Source organism: Oryzias latipes, chromosome 11 (genome assembly GCF_053564925.1).
Source record: "Oryzias latipes strain Hd-rR chromosome 11, Olatipes_Hd-rR_3.1".
Lineage (NCBI taxonomy): Eukaryota > Metazoa > Chordata > Actinopteri > Beloniformes > Adrianichthyidae > Oryzias > Oryzias latipes.
This window is the reverse complement of record NC_136247.1, coordinates 23009471-23026069: the sequence shown is the minus strand read 5'-3', so window position 1 is coordinate 23026069 and position 16599 is coordinate 23009471. Positions and strand designations below refer to the sequence as shown.

General features: G+C 39.8%; 1 pseudogene across 1 annotated transcript; it reads right to left on the bottom strand.

The window, feature by feature from the left end:
- Positions 1-9877: 9877 nt before the first annotated feature.
- On the bottom strand, positions 9878-11515 carry LOC101173397 (Ig kappa-b4 chain C region pseudogene; annotated as a pseudogene). The gene is made up of 3 exons (XR_013659118.1): positions 11506-11515; positions 11300-11425; positions 9878-10336 (listed from the first exon to the last, which is right to left on the bottom strand). The product of XR_013659118.1 is annotated as an Ig kappa-b4 chain C region pseudogene (transcript).
- Between the last annotated feature and the right edge of the window lie 5084 nt (positions 11516-16599).

Genomic DNA, 16599 nt, shown 5'->3' with positions numbered 1-16599 from the left:
CTGACAGGTTTTTCACCTGCCCTGGTTGGACCCCCACAAATTTACACTGGGACACCACGTCACGTGATCGACGGCAACAGCTGTGGTGATGTCAGCCGTTATGGTCACGTGTGGATGACCTAATTGGTGTTTTTATTTTATCTTCGTCCTCTTTAGCAGCTTCTTTTGGAGGCTGAAATTGCAAACATTTGAGAATCGACTGAAAAAAGATGTGGATTTTCTGTTTTTATATTTAAATATTTCAATAAACATGGTAATTGAACTGACAGAGACAGAAAGAAGAGAAAAACTTAATCAAATCTGCTTCTGTGTTTCCGGTCGGACGCTAAACGAATATGTTGGACGGATTTATTACCACAGGAGAGTGCCATCAATCAATCAAGACAATTCAGTGGAAGTTTGGACTTTTCTTCTAGTTGCGGTTCAAGGTGTTTGGAGTTAGATCAGGATCAGTTTAAAATGCGAAGAATAATTCAATATAAAAATTAAATATTGATGGGAATTTTACAGATAATCTTAAGAAAATAGCCAGCCGTTGCTCCGACTTCAACACAAAACTTTATGAATCTAAGTATTGTGAAGAAACTACTAATCTCTTTTTAGAATCTCTCACAGAAACTTAGGTCATTGATACTGATTTGAAGGAATCCTGTGAAAATAGGCTATTGAAAACCTCAAATTGTGTAAATTTCCATGTACAAACGTCTGAACAAACTTACAAAACATTCTCTAAAAGACTTGCTCCTTTCTTTCTCCATCTCTTTTTGGAAAACTTAGACAACACTTTCCTTCCTCCTACTTAAACCCAGGGCCTTATAACATTAATACCCAAACCTAAAAAGGATTAACTCCTCATAGACAATTGGTGTCCAATCTGACTGTATAATAATGATTATAAAATACTTGCCTTAATCTTTGCTGAAAGAATAAAAAAAGTTTCGGATCATATAATTAATGAAACTCATGAGTCTGACTTCATGAGTTCATGATCTTACATAATATCATATCAGTACTTGATTTAATTGATTATTCAGATTATTGCCCCGATAAATGTTTAATCCTTTTTCTCACCTTTTACAAAGCCTTTGATACAATTGAACACAACTTGACCACATGTGTCAAACTCAAGGCCCGGGGGCCAAATGTGGCCCTCCATGTCATTTTGTGTGGCCCGCAAGAGCATAAAAGTTTTTATTTTTTTATAATAAATTTTTTATAATAATATAATAAAAATTGATGTGTATTTTTTTAATTTTAGGGGGAATCAGACTTGAAATATCGGATTGGACAACTATACATCAGAACGTAAACACTGTCAAAATAACCTAACCTCAGAATCAAATTTAAACATATGCTTTCTATGCAACTGTTATTGTCACTTTAAAAAGTTATAGTAAATAAATAATGAGTTATTTAACATTAAGGAGCAGTTAGATTTATTTTTCATTACATTTACATGCTATATATACAAGTTATATCTGGCCCTTAGAGGACAGCCGCTATGCTGATGTGGCCCTCATTGAAAATAAGTTTGACACCCCTGAACTAGACTCAGTAGTAGAGGTACCACTAGGTGCTAGATATAGTTGGGGTCACCTCCATGCAAATTTCCAAACTTAGTTACTTGTGAGGGGTTGGACTCTTTACCATTCTGGAGGTGTGCATGGTGAGAGGTGGCAGTCCAGCTCTGTATGACCAGAGCAGGAGCTTGGTTCAAATAACCGGCAGTAAGTTGGACCTGTTACCAGTGCATACTGGACTCTGGAAGATTTGCCCTTGATCACTGGATCTGTTCATAGTCTTTATGGATTTGTTCTGATTTAGATAAACCCACAGAAATGCAGAGACATGGATGTGGATGTTTCACTGTGGCTCCATGAGAGAGCAGCAGAGTCACATAAAAAGCAAAAATGCTGTTTTTTTTCTCAGTTTCAGTTTGCTGAACATGTAAAAAAGACCTCTGACTTTCTTGTTTTGGCACAGGAGACAAGCTTCACTGATGAACCATGACACCAGGATGTTACTTTACATATTGAACAAAGTCTAGAACACTGGGGTCTGTTTCTGGAAGAAAAACTCTTTTTCTTTTTATATTGAATACTTTATTTTAAGCCCAGAAATCACTCCTTAATCACTTCTTCTGTTAAAAACAGTAAATTCAATCAATTCAATAGGGACAATACATAGAAAATGTTAAAATACTTTATTGAAATAAAAGAGAAAAAAGCTGTCATTTTAGACATCCTGCATTTGATTAATTACCATAGTGTGATGAAGATGATCCATGTTCCTGTTGGAGTCAGTGGTAGCATTTCCATAGAGACACTTTGCATCAGCAGCTCCATGCTCCAGTGCTCTGGGAGACTTTATAGTCCTGAGAGTTGAAGACTGGATGACTGACAGCTGTCCTTCATCACAGCAGAAGACACACAAATCCTCCTCCTCATCATCATCATCATCCAAAACATGACTGTGATCTGCATCCTCATCTGGACTCTCCTCTGCTGCTGCTTCACAGGTAAAGCCCAGAGAATCCAACTCCTCTCCTCTATGAACATCCGTCCCTCTGAAATGAAGGCCACAAAAGCATGAAGCTGCTTTCTGTTTCTGTCTCTGTATCCTCAGAGTCCAGAGGACAGGTCACAGTGACTCAGCCTGGAGCAGTGAGCTCTGCTGTGGAAGGATCTGTCTCCATCTCATGTACAACCAGTCAGGATGTTCATGGCAACAACTATTTAGCCTGGTACCAACAGAAAGATGGAGAATCTCCTAAACTACTAATTTACTATGCTAGCACTCGAGCATCAGGAACTCCAACTCGTTTTACAGGCAGTGGATCAAACTCTGATTTCACTCTGACCATCAGTGAAATTCAGGCTGAAGATGCAGCAGTTTATTACTGTTTGGGTGAATTCTACATCAACAGCAAATTCTCTTTCACACAGTGAAAAACAGTCGTACAAAAACCTCTTTCAGTCAGAGAGAACAGAAACTGAACTGACACAGTTCAATGAAGACACAGAGAAGCACACACACACTTTTAAGACAATTGTGACAGTATACACGCTTTCATTAAATTCTACACCGTCAGAAAATTTCAGATCCCAAAGTTACAAAGAATCTTAGTAAGAATTTTTAAATAACACAATCATAACACTTAAAATATTAAAAACTTACAATCTATAAACCACTTTTCATGAAAACTAAGCCTTCAGTGTTGAAAATGAAACATGTTTTATTTTTATACTTCACATATTTCTATTTGATCCCCAGAAAAATGTTCCTGTGATTTGGTTCACGTTCATTCATGTGGGCTCCATCTACCAATAGTAGATATGCTGGTTGTCATGGCGATTACCTGACCTGATTCTTCCCCACATGATACGGTCTTTAAAGGCCATTTAATTTTTTTTTAAATAATTAATGCTTAATTCGTTGTTCCTAGCCAAATGTGAGCTCATCTGTCCAGCCACCCTACAGAGGAAGCTCATTTCAGCCACTTCTATTCTGGACCCTGTTCTTTCAGTCATGACCCAGAGCTAACGACCATAGGTGAGTATTGGGACCTCCTCTGTGCACCCCCACCTTAACGTGGTGGAAAAGTTTGAGAGCTTGAGTAATCCCAGTAGCTAAACTGTCTGGGGCTTAAGCCCCTGGAAGGGTCTCCCATGGCAGGCAGGTCCTGGGTGACGAGTCAGACAGAGAGTGGTTCTGCAGTACCCAGTTACGTCACCCGAATTGGCCTCACCGGGGCCCCATGCAGTCACAAATGCAGCTCTCTGTCTGTCAACTCAGAGGTTTGTTAGCATTCTCCAGACATCAGTCTGCTGGTCCTCATGGAGGTTTACATTAACCAGAACAACCTGTTGACTTTGTCCGTTTTGATGTAATCTGGAAGCTGTTCCTTTGAGGAAGTATTTGGATGATATTCGACAGTTTTCACATTAATTAATTTTTTCAGTTGTCCTTAAAACCTTTATGCTAATCAACCACAATGAAGCAAATCAAAAGAACCGAAGAGGATAAATGTTTTTGTTTAAGTCTTTGTAAATTCAATAATAGAAGAAAGATTACTTCAAAAACGTAAAGATAAAAAAAAAAAAACGTTCAAAATAAGGTATAAAAAGCAATACAAAGAACAGTTATTTAAGTCTTTAGTTCAGGACTGGGAGCACTGGTCTCTCCTGAGTGTCTCCAAGACTGGACGGTGGGATCCTCTCTTGGCCTGACAGGTCACCTTCTCCCACTGGTCTGCAGAGAGCCTCAGGGTGCTGCTCCAGCTGTAGAGGCCGTCCTTCTGCAGCACCCCGGGGCTCCTGCTCTCCTCCCAGCTGCTGCTGCCGACTACCTCCCAGGACAGAGTCCAGTCTGAGGGGAAGCCCTTGTTGGCCACACACATGAGTGTGGCCTTCCCCTGCTGCAGCTCATTCATGGAGGGGGACAGCACTGTCAGCAAGGGCGACGCATCACCTAGGAGACACCAATCAGCTTAGAGGACAGGAACCACACAGCTGTCAATCAAAAAGCTCTCATTGGATGCAGTGGTTTCAGTTTGAAGAAGGTTTCTGTTCAGGTGTTTTTCTGCTCCATCAGTCATTGATTCACACATTGTTTCACTTCCTTGAAGAAATCTCTCATGCAGATCAGCAACGAGACAAACTTCAGTTTCTACTGAAAAATGTCAAACTGGGTTAGAAAAAGAGCAGATGCATCTTCATGTAGAAAACAAGTTTGGACTGAATGTCTTTAAAAAGCTTCATCATACATTAAAGAGATGTAGAAATAAGGACAAAAACACAACAATCATGTCAGTTTTTTGTGTCTTGGTGAAATTCCTTAAAACAAAATAAAAAATAGATATTTTGAAGTAAAATAAACTTTAAAATCTATTTTGAAAGATAAACTAACTAACTAATTGATGCTCACTGTGTCCACATAATACCTAATTTATGCTTTAACACAACACAATGTTTATAAAAGAGACATAAACAATAGTAGGATGTTGATTAAAAAATAAACCTTTTCTTTCATTTCTGTTAAATTTGATTTGACACAACTAAATATTCAGGTAATATTTAAAAATTCACAAACTTCTAGTCTGGTTTCTCCATTAAAGTCCATCACAGTGATACAAACTGACTGTAATCTCGTACAAAAATCTCTGACTTTACAGATGCGCTCTCTGACTGTCAATCTAAACTAAATGTTCTAAATTTGTTTTTTTTCTGCTAAAAGACATATTTTATTTCATAATTAAGGGAAGGCATTTTTATGGTTGGTTTCACACAGATTAAGTTTGTTTTAAAAGAAAAAAAAGAAAGATTATGTCATGTGGGGGAGGCTCGAGAGCCGGTAGGACCCAGACGCAGGGGCGGGAGGCAAACGGGTTCAGTGCTAGAGGGTTTAATTATAACAAATGGCGCTGCAGAGCAGGATGACAACAACAAAACAAAAACTCACTGTGGCGTGGCGAGGCATGAAACATGAGTGTGGCAAAAACATGGAGACATGAACACCATGACAAAAGGTAATGGACCAGCACAGGAGGAAGGCAAAGACAAGACTTAAATACAGACAGGGCAGACAAGACACAGGTGGACACGATCAGGGCTGATGGGGACCAAAGGAAGTAAAACTCAAGAAACAAGACAAGACAAGACCTTTCAAAATAAAACAGGAAACAGAACCAAACCATGACAGAACAAGACAGAAAGCAAAAACCAATACAAAAGAAACTCAAACCATGACAGATTAAAAAGGAAAAAACTACATAATACTTACAGATATTTTAAAATCTGATAGGAAAATAATGTAATAGATCAAAAAATACAAAAGCGACAAAGACTTTTACTTACTTCCAACATCCAGTCTGGTTCCTCCACCAAAAGTCCACCACAGTGATACAAACTGATTGAAGCGTCGTACAAAAGCCTCTGACTGTACAGAGATACACTCTCTGACTCTGAAACAAACAAACTCAACTGAAAAAATGGTAGAAAATCTAAAAATAAAACATCTTAGTTTTAGAAATTAAATTTTTCTTAGGTTATAATAAATAAATAAACTAGTAATTGTTTAATGATATTCTCACTGCAGTAACTAATGTAATCATTGCTCAGTTAAAGCTAAATGAAAGCACAACCACCAAAATGCTAAAAAAATGTTTAATGTCTCTTCTTAAAAATTAGAATGCATGCCACAATAAGTTTAACAGTTTTAAAATGTGGCTGCAGGTCATATAGATAGATCTACAACTTTACTGAAATCCATGTTTAAAACGTTGCTCTGCAAAATCATTTTTCTAGTGATAGCAGTACAGTTTGACTCCACAAATAATTCCCACCATGCATTGAAAAATTATCCACTCTTATGTCAGCAGAATTTCTGTCTTTAAATACAATAAACAGCTGTGTCAGTCATTTTAAGTAAAACTTCATTTGGAAATAAATCAACGTTAAGAATTTATGACAAAAATGTTTCAACATGTCTTAAAATGTGGTTTCTATTGTCGTGCTGATTTTTGTCAGCTGTCATGTTTCATCTACACATGAAGATAAAGGAAATAAGTAGCTGTTATGTGTTTCCTTTGCACGCTATGTTTCTAATTGAGTGGTAATTTTTAAAATCACTCAGATCTGAATTTATACATTTAGACGCTTCAAGAAAAATGGAAACAAAATAAAAAAAACTTCAGAAATTGAATACAAAAACAATTATAAAAACACTTCAATGTCCTGATATCACATTGAACAGCTATGCGGTCATGATATTTAAATAAGGTAAATAGTGCCTCCATTATCATCTGAAACCAAGTATTCCTGCTAAGTATTTATTTGTTCAGAAAACATTACTTCCAGTTTTCTGATAATCTTGATGATGAGGAGGATCTATGGTCATTCTGGAGTCAATGGTAGCATTTCCATAGAGACACTTTGCATCAGCAGCTCCATGCTCCAGTGCTCTGGGAGACTTTATAGTCCTGAGAGTTGAAGACTGGATGACTGACAGCTGTCCTTCATCACAGCAGAAGACACAGAAATCCTCCTCCTCATCCTCATCCAAAACATGACTGTGATCTGCGTCCTCATCTGGACTCTCCTCTGCTGCTGCTTCACAGGTAAAGTCCAGAGAATCCAACTCCTCTCCTCTATGAACATCCATCCCTCTGAAATGAAGGCCACAAAAGCATGAAGCTGCTTTCTGTTTCTGTCTCTGTATCCTCAGAGTCCAGAGGACAGGTCACAGTGACTCAGCCTGGAGCAGTGAGCTCTGCTGTGGGGGGATCTGTCTCCATCTCATGTAGAACCAGTCACAGGGTGGATGATGGTACTGACCTATCCTGGTACCAACAGAAAGATGGAGAAACTCCTAAACTACTAATTTACTATGCTAGCACTCGAGCATCAGGAACTCCAAGTCGTTTTACAGGCAGTGGATCAAACTCTGATTTCACTCTGACCATCAGTGGAATTCAGGCTGAAGATGCAGCAGTTTATTACTGTTTGGGTGAATTCTACATCAACAGCAAATACTCGTTCACACAGTGAAAAACAGTCGTACAAAAACCTCCTTCAGTCAGAGAGAACAGAAACCTAACTGACACAGTTCAATGAAGACACAGAGAAGCACACACACACTTTTAAGATAATATTGACAGTACGCGTGCTTTCATTAAATTCTACACCATCTGAAAATTTCAGATCCTAAACTTACAAAGAATCTTAGAAATAATTTTTAAACAACAGAATCTTAAGACTTAAGATATTTAAGACTTACAATCTATAAACCACTGTTCATGAAAAATAAGCCTCCAGTGTTGAAGATGAAACATGTTTTATTTTTATACTTCACATATTTCTATTTGATCCCCAGAAAAATGTTCCTGTGATTTGGTTTACGTTCATTCATGTGGGCTCTATCTACCAATAGTTGATATGCTGGTTGTCATGGCGATTACCTGATCTGATTCTTCTCCACATGCAACTGTCTTTAAAGGCATTTTATTTATTTATTTATTTAATATGTCGGAATTTAATATATAGAATAATGTGGGTGGGGGGTGAAAGAGAATAAAAGGAAGAGAGGTGGAGAAAGTGGGGGATACAGGCACTGATTTGAAGAAGTTATTATTTTAAGCTGTAACAATTATACGAGATCTGCTGGAAAGACAAATATTACTTCCAAATGTGAAATTCTGACATGAAGATGAGCAGAAGATATCTGTCCATCAATACACTGTGGGTTAGGAGGAGGGATGAATCAGAAAGGGAGCAGTGTGGCAGTGTGCACGTGGGGGTGGAGATACATGCATGCTGCCGAAGTCAACCGTGTCTTCATAAGGGGAACCAGATCCTTCCCAGCCAGATAAGGAGAGTCGGGGAGAGATCCCCAAGCCAGGAGCACCCCCGGCGGCGGGACCCACTCAGCCCCCCCCTACAGGGGCTCCCCCGGTGCCAGGAGCCATAGGCGAACACCAAACACAGAGACGTGGGCCAAGGACGAAGCCAGGGCCCAGAGCCATGAGCCGCCCACCACACGACCGGTGCCCAGTCTCTGCAAGCCAGCCCCGGCACCCGACCCGAAGAACCCAGAGATCACCGCGCAACCACAGCTCCACTACTCTACCCTCTACAGCCCTCCTCACCTGCTATGTTCTCCGACCCCTCCTCCCATATCCCCCCAGTGCCCTCCCTACTCTGCGATGGGGAGGGAGAGCCCCAGAGGATCCCGATGAGCCGGCCCCCAGGTCTGTCCCACCCATGCACTCTTGCACACACACTCGCAATATTCTGGTTGCCACCCACCCCCTGTCGCCACGCGGTAACCTCCTCCAGCCGATCGACCCCACACCGCCACATGCCGACCACCACTACAGCCGACTGGATACCCACTTTAAAGGCATTAAAAAAAAATTAATCAATACTTATCTTGTTGTTCCGAGCCAAACATGAGCTCATCCATCCGTCCATCCATCCATCCATCTTCCTCTGCTTATCCAGGACCGGGTCGCAGGTGCAGCATTCTAAGCATAAATGCCCAGACTTCCCTCGCCCCGGCCACTTCCTCCAGCTCCTCTGGGGGGGACTCTAAGGCGTTCCCAGGCCAGCCTACAGACAGTCTCTCCAGCGTGTCTGGATCTTCCCCGGGGCCTCTGCCCAGTGGGACATGCCTGGAACACCTCCCCAGGGAGGCGTCCAGGAGGCATCCAGACTAGATGCCCGAGCCACCTCAACTGGCTGCTTTCTCTCCCTACCCTATCTCTTAGGAAGCACCTAGCCACCCTACAGAGGAAGCTCATTTCAGCCACTTCTATTCTGGACCCTGTTCATTCGGTCATGATCCAGAGCTCATGACCATAGGTGAGTATTGGAACCTCCTCTGTGAACCGCCACGTTAACGTGGTGGAGGAGTTTGAGAGCTTGAGTAATCCCAGTAGCTAAGCTGTCTGGGGCTTAAGTCCCTGGTAGGGTCTCCCATGGCAGGCAGGTCCTGGGTGACGAGTCAGACAGAGAGATTCAGAAGACCCTCATGAGAAGCACAATGAAGGACACAGTTACGTCACCCGGATTGGCGTCACCGAGGCCCCATGCAGTCAAATGCATCTCTCTGTCTGTCAGCTCAGAGGTTTGCTAGCGTTCCTCTGTCCTCCAGACATCAGTCTGCTGGTCCTCATGAAGGTTCACTTTACCCAGAACAACCTGTTGACTTTGTCTGTTTTAGTGACATCTGGAAGCTGTTCCTTTGAGGAAGTATTTGGATGATATTAGATTTATTAGATAGTTTTCTCATCAATTGTTGTTAGTTTGCATTTTGAATTTGTCATTTGTCCTTCAAACATTTATGCCAATTAAACACATTGAAGCAAAACAACAGAAACTGAGGAAGAGGTTCAGTGTTTTTATTTAAGCCTTTATAAATGCAACGATGGAAGAAAAATGAGTTCAAAAACGTATAAAAGATGTCAAGAAACTTTTGAAAGAATTTATAAAAAGCAATGAAAAGAGCAGTTATGTAAGTCTTTCAGTTCAGGACTGGGAGCACTGGTCTCTCCTGAAAGTCTCTAAGACTGGATCCTTGGATCCTCTCTTGGCCTGACAGGTCACCTTCTCCCACTGGTCTGCAGAGAGCCTCAGGGTGCTGCTCCAGCTGTAGAGGCCGTCCTTCTGCAGCACCCCGGGGCTCCTGCTCTCTTCCCAGCTGCTGCTGCCGACCACCTCCCAGGACAGAGTCCAGTCTGAAGGGAAGCCCTTGTTGGCCACACACATGAGTGTGGCCTTCCCCTGCTGCAGCTCCTTCACGGAGGGGGACAGCACTGTCAGCAAGGGCGAGGCATCACCTAGGAGACACCAATCAGCTTAGAGGACAGGAACCACACTGCTGTCAATCAAAAAGCTCTCATTGGATGCAGTGGTTTCAGTTTGAAGAAGGTTTCTGTTCAGGTGTTTTTCTGCTCCATCAGTCATTGATTCACACATTGTTTCACTTCCTTGAAGAAATCTCTCATGCAGATCAGCAACAAGACAAACTTCAGTTTCTACTGAAAAATGTCAAACTGGGTTAGAAGAGCAGATGCATCTTTATGAAGAAAACAAGTTTGGACTGAATGTCTTTAAAAAGCTTCATCATACATTAAAGAGATGTACAAATTAGGAAAAAAACACAACAATCATGTCAGTTTTCAGTCAGAAAATCCTTGAAATAACAATTAAATATTCAGAAATTTTAGATGCCAAAAAATCAGTCCAGAATGAACATTTTTCAGTAAAAACTGCCTTTTCATACACTATGACCACATAAACATGCAATTCTTTTTAAAAAACAGACTGTTAATAGTAAATTCTGTAACAAAAAATACAACTTGTTTAAGTTTAAATATTTTAACTAAACAAGAGTTTAGTTCCAATCAATAAAAACTAAAACTTAACCTAAATGTTTCTTCAGGTAATATTCAAACATTTATTCCAGTCTGGTTCTTCCACCACAAGTTCACCACTGTGATACAAACTGACTAATGTGTTTTACAGAAACCTCTGACTGTACAGAGGCTTTCTCTCCAGCTTTTTTTAATTTGAATTAAATATTTCAAATTTCTTGATTCACATAGAAATGATGATTTATCTTATGTTAGGCAACACAATTTTGTATTTTCAAGTTTCACACAGACTAATTCTTTTTATAAAAAATGCATTTTACCAAAAATAATAGAATGCCCTTTTTCAAAGTATTTTAGTAACTCAGGATCAATTAAAGAAGGAAATCAAACAAGAAAACATAAAAAGCAACAAAAAGATCTACTTACTTCCAAACTCCAGTCTGGTTCCTCCACCAAAAGTCCACCACAGTGATACAAACTGATTGAAGCGTCGTACAAAAACCTCTGACTGTACAGAGACACGCTCTCTGACTCTGAAACAAACAAACTCAACTGAAAAATGGTAGAAAATTTAAAAATAACACATCTTAGTCTCAGAATAAAAACTAAATTGTAAGTCAGCTGTAAACAACTTTTAATCATATTTCTGCTTAAGAAACAGTTTTTAAAAATAACTAAATTATTATTACATGGCAGCAGCACCACCTGATCCCAAAACGCTGCTAAATTTTCTCTTACAATTTAAAAGAAGATCATTTGGACTGATTGAGCAAAATCCCACAATTCAATGAGTTACAGAGATGATGTAAGTAAAAAGTCAATGAATTCTGTCTTAAATACAATTAACCTTGGTATTATTTTTGTACTCTAAATTTCACGTTGAATTCTGGGAAATATTAAAAGCCCTTAAGTTTTACCTCATAGTTATATAGACACATCTACAACAAAAATGTCTGTGCACGTGTGGTTTTGTGAGTGATAGAATGTGTGTGTGTTGAATAATGTGAGTGTGCAGGAATCCTGATGACATGTGGAGAACTGCAGCTTCTGACTGATTCAGTGTGTTTGCATATGTGTGCTGCCTCTCTGCTTCCAGCAGTTAAAGCTCAGTGTTGATCAGTGGCCGTCCAGACCTTTCAGAGACACTGACTCGCCCGCAGCACAATGATGATGTCACTGACTCTGCTGCTCTTCACCCTGGAGCTCCTCGTTCAGGGTGAGACTGTCTTCTGGAAGCTTTGCTTCAAGCAGCAACCAGGTTCTCCACAATGATGTTCTGCTGTGATGGACAAACACTGAAACTAGCAGCACTGAGCTTCTTCTTCTGCATTTTTCTTTGAGCTGTTTTTGTCTCAATAATTCTTCTCTTTTTATTGTTTTCAGCTTCATCAGGACAACTGCTGACTCAGTCTGGAGCTCAGTCTGTAGTTCAAGGACAGACTGTCTCCATCAGATGTACAATCAGTCAAAGCACTAGCTACTGCTTTAACTGGTATCTTCAGAGACGGGCAGAAGCCCCTAAACTTCTTATTTATTGTACAAACTCTCGTCAGTCTGGAGTTTCTGATCGTTTCAGTGGATCAGGCTCTGGATTAGACTACACTCTGACCATCAGTGGAGTTCAGGCTGAAGATACTGGAGTTTATTACTGTCAGACTGGCTTCAGCATCAACAGTCAGTCTGTGTTCACACAGTGAAAAACTGTTGTACAAAAACCTCTTTCAGAAACTAAGAGAATGACACAGTTTACTGAAGACACAACACACACACACACACCTACACACACACAAACCCACACCCACATGTAATTTATTCAGTTTCTTATTTTATTTTTTACTGTGAACAGAGGTTGGGATGACTGATCCATTTAAATTCAATTTTCTAAATTCACTAAACTTTCAGTTTTACGTCTTACTTCAGGTCAGACTGTTTTCTTTTTCTTGTCAGGATTGAGAACATTTACTTAAACTTAAGGCTCAGCCGTGTCTCAGTGGTTCAGGCAGTTGAGCATGTCGGAGGATCGGCGGTTTGATCCCCACCAGTCAACTGTTGTTGTGTCCTTGTGTCCCTCCCTGCCTCCAGTGTTGATCCTCTGGTCAGGGTAGATTAAAAGTTAGAAAAATAAATAGAATAAAGTCAAAAGTTAAAAGTTAAAATTAGAAAACAAACTTACAAGGCATATAAAAATATAAGTATGAGTAAAATATGAACATGAATATTGCAGCGACCCAGTCTGTACAGAAGAATTATTGCACATAGAATTATTGCACATATTATTGTTTATTGCACTTAGTGATTCAGTCCGGTCTTCCTTTTCTGATGTCCTTTCCCAGAATTCTGATTGCTGTTGGGAAGAAGCTGCTGTGGAAGCGTGTGGTGTGTGTTTGGATGCTTTCAGGCCTGCGACGTCTGAGGTTGTGGCCTGAGTCCACACGCTTGATCAGTGTGTGAGCAGGGTGGTGTCTGTCTCTGATGATCTTAGAGACTCTCCTCCTGCAGCGCTGTTCGTAGATGGTGTCCATGGATGCGAGGTTGCAACCTATAATTTTGCCAGCTGTGTTGATGACCCTCTGCAGCATCTTTCTCTCTTTAATGGTGGTATTTCCGAACCAGGCTGTTAGTCCGCTGGTGAGGATGCTTTCCACAAGCCCCCTGTAGGCTTGGGTGAGGGTCCGACGCTTGAGACCAGCCTTCTTCAGCAGCCTGATGAAGTACAACCTCTGCTGGGCTTTCTTCACTGTGGCAACAGTATTTCTTTCCCAGCTGAGGCTGTCAAAAGGGCCATAGGCGTGAACCACCCCCTTTGTCAGTCTGCCCTAGGGCAGGTGTGGCTACATCATTAGCTTAACATCACCCAGTATGAAGGGGATGAATGAATAATGAACATACATTATAAGCGCATTGAGCGTCTGGAAAAACGCAGTTAAATCCAATCCATTATTATTATTATTAAACATCTCCACATCCATCAATGATTCCACTGACTTGCTGCGGCTCTAATTTCACTGTTTTCTTCTCACTTCTCTGATTGTTTCATCTGTAAGTTGATGTCATCAAAACAAAAACTGCTTCATAAAACTCTTGTAATTTGTCAGAAAGCTGCTCTCATCTTTGGTGTTAGTGGATCAAATATTGACCTGAGATTTAACGCAGCATGAAAATGTTTAAAAACTCCCATTGTTTCATCCATTTATTTGTATTCATTTCTATTTTATATCGTATGGAAAACTTAGTATACATTCTTGGAAATGCTGTTTTTTTGGCTCCACAGACCTTTTATCTTACACTACATCACATGATTTCAAATACAGAAACTATATTTCAGACTCAGAATCAGAAGTACTTTATTGACCACACACGTAGGAAATTTGTTTTTTTACAGTAGCATTGTAATATTAAAAGAAAATAGAATATAAAAAAGAACAAGTAATTGTAAAAAATAATAATTCTGTTTTTAAGACAATGTACATATTTTGATAAAAATCTTTTCATTTCATTTCAGAATCAAAATCAGAAGTACTTTATTGATCCCACACGTAGGAAATTTGTTTGTTACAGTAGCATTGTAATATTCAAGATAAATAGAATATAAAAAAGAACAAGTAATTGTAAAAAAACAACAACCCTGTTTTTAAGACAATGTACATATTTTAATAAAAATCTATTAATATTTTGTGAGAATGTTGGAGTTCATGTGGGGTAGGGGTTGTGAAGGGAGCTATGTTTGTGCAAGAGTTAGAAGATCTTTATACAATAAAAAACACACAATTATAAAATAATAGAATTCCTCTCATTTAGATTAAACATTATGTTCATGTTGCTTGAATAAGGCTCATTGCAACTCTATATTAATCCAATCATAAAATAAAACCAAATTAATGAATTTAACAAATCCATGCAAAACAACATTTTGTTAAGAGTATTACTTTCAGTGAATTGAGATTCATGATGATCCATGTTCCTGTTGGAGTCAGTGGTAGCATTTCCATAGAGACACTTTGCATCAGCAGCTCCATGCTCCAGTGCTTTGGGAGACTTTATAGTCCTGAGAGTTGAAGACTGGATGACTGACAGCTGTCCTTCATCACAGCAGAAGACACAGAAATCCTCCTCATCATCATCATCATCCAAAACATGACTGTGATCTGCGTCCTCATCTGGACTCTCCTCTGCTGCTGCTTCACAGGTAAAGTCCAGAGAATCCAACTCCTCTCCTCTATGAACATCCGTCCCTCTGAAATGAAGGCCACAAAAGCATGAAGCTGCTTTCTGTTTCTGTCTCTGTATCCTCAGAGTCCAGAGGACAGGTCACAGTGACTCAGCCTGGAGCAGTGAGCTCTGCTGTGGGAGGATCTGTCTCCATCTCATGTAGAACCAGTGAGGATGTTTATAGCAACCATTTCTCCTGGTATCAACAGAAAGATGGAGAAGCCCCGAAACGACTAATTTACTATATTAGCACTCGAGCATCAGGAACTCCAACTCGTTTTACAGGCAGTGGATCAAACTCAGATTTCACTCTGACCATCAGTGGAATTCAGGCTGAAGATGCAGCAGTTTATTACTGTCTGACTCTCATAACCCTCAACAGTCAGTATGTGTTCACACAGTGAAAAACAGTCGTACAATAACCTCCCTCACTCAAACTGAGCAGAAACTGAACTGATACAGTTCAATAAAGACACACCACGCGCACACACACACACATACATTCTCTGTTGAAATTATGTTGATCAAAATGGCAAACAAAAGGTTAGTGGTGGTTTATAATTTATTGATAAAGCTCAATGGGACAGTTTAGTGTGGGGAGGAGAGGAATGATCCATGATTGAGACTGAGGATGAAGATGAGGACGAGGATGAAGATCAGGAGGAAGGCAGACATTCATGTTTTAGGAACCAGGAAAAGATCAACCAAAATCTGGCACTGAGTGGTAGATTGAGGGTTTATACTGTTGGAACTGTGATGAGGAAACTGGCTACAGGTGAGAGGTGGGACTATAGACGAGTCAGAAACTCCATGCAGATCATGCAAAGGGACAAACACAAAGGGAAAAGACACACAGACACACAAAAACATGAGAGTCCCCCCCCCCCCCCCCAGAATTACTGTTTAGATCACTCTTTGATTTCAAATACAGTAAAATTAACAACAAAAAAGCTACATTTTTGTATATAAAACAGAAATCCGGAAAAAAATAATAAACATTTTTTGAACGTGTTTCCTCTCAAATCACCAGAAACTTGATTCAGTTGTTACCCCGGCGGATTTCATGGTTGTGTAGCTGTTAGAACTATTTCCTCACAGCTTTAAGGTGATCACAATTCAACAGCTTTGTGACCACAAAACGGAATAATGGTTTCAAAAAAAGTTGGATTGTCATCAAAATCTGTGGTCAAACAGTGTTTTTTTTCAGTTTTTAATTTTACAACTTAAATTCGTCTATGTATGTTTGTTTCATGGACAAGTGTGTCCAAGCTTTAGGTTTTCATTGCTAGTGTATTTATTGATAGGACTGAAAAATGACTGTCAGTGTAGAAACTCTGAACTCCTCATGAGATTAAAAACGTGCTTCTTCTTTGCTGTTTTACTACATTTGTTTATCTTTTGTTGTGTTACTAATGCTTGAATTTTTTATTTTTTTTATTGTACTTTAGTCATCACAAAATATTTCATGTGAGTATAAATAAGAACTTTCTTCTGTCATAGTATGACATGGAACCAAA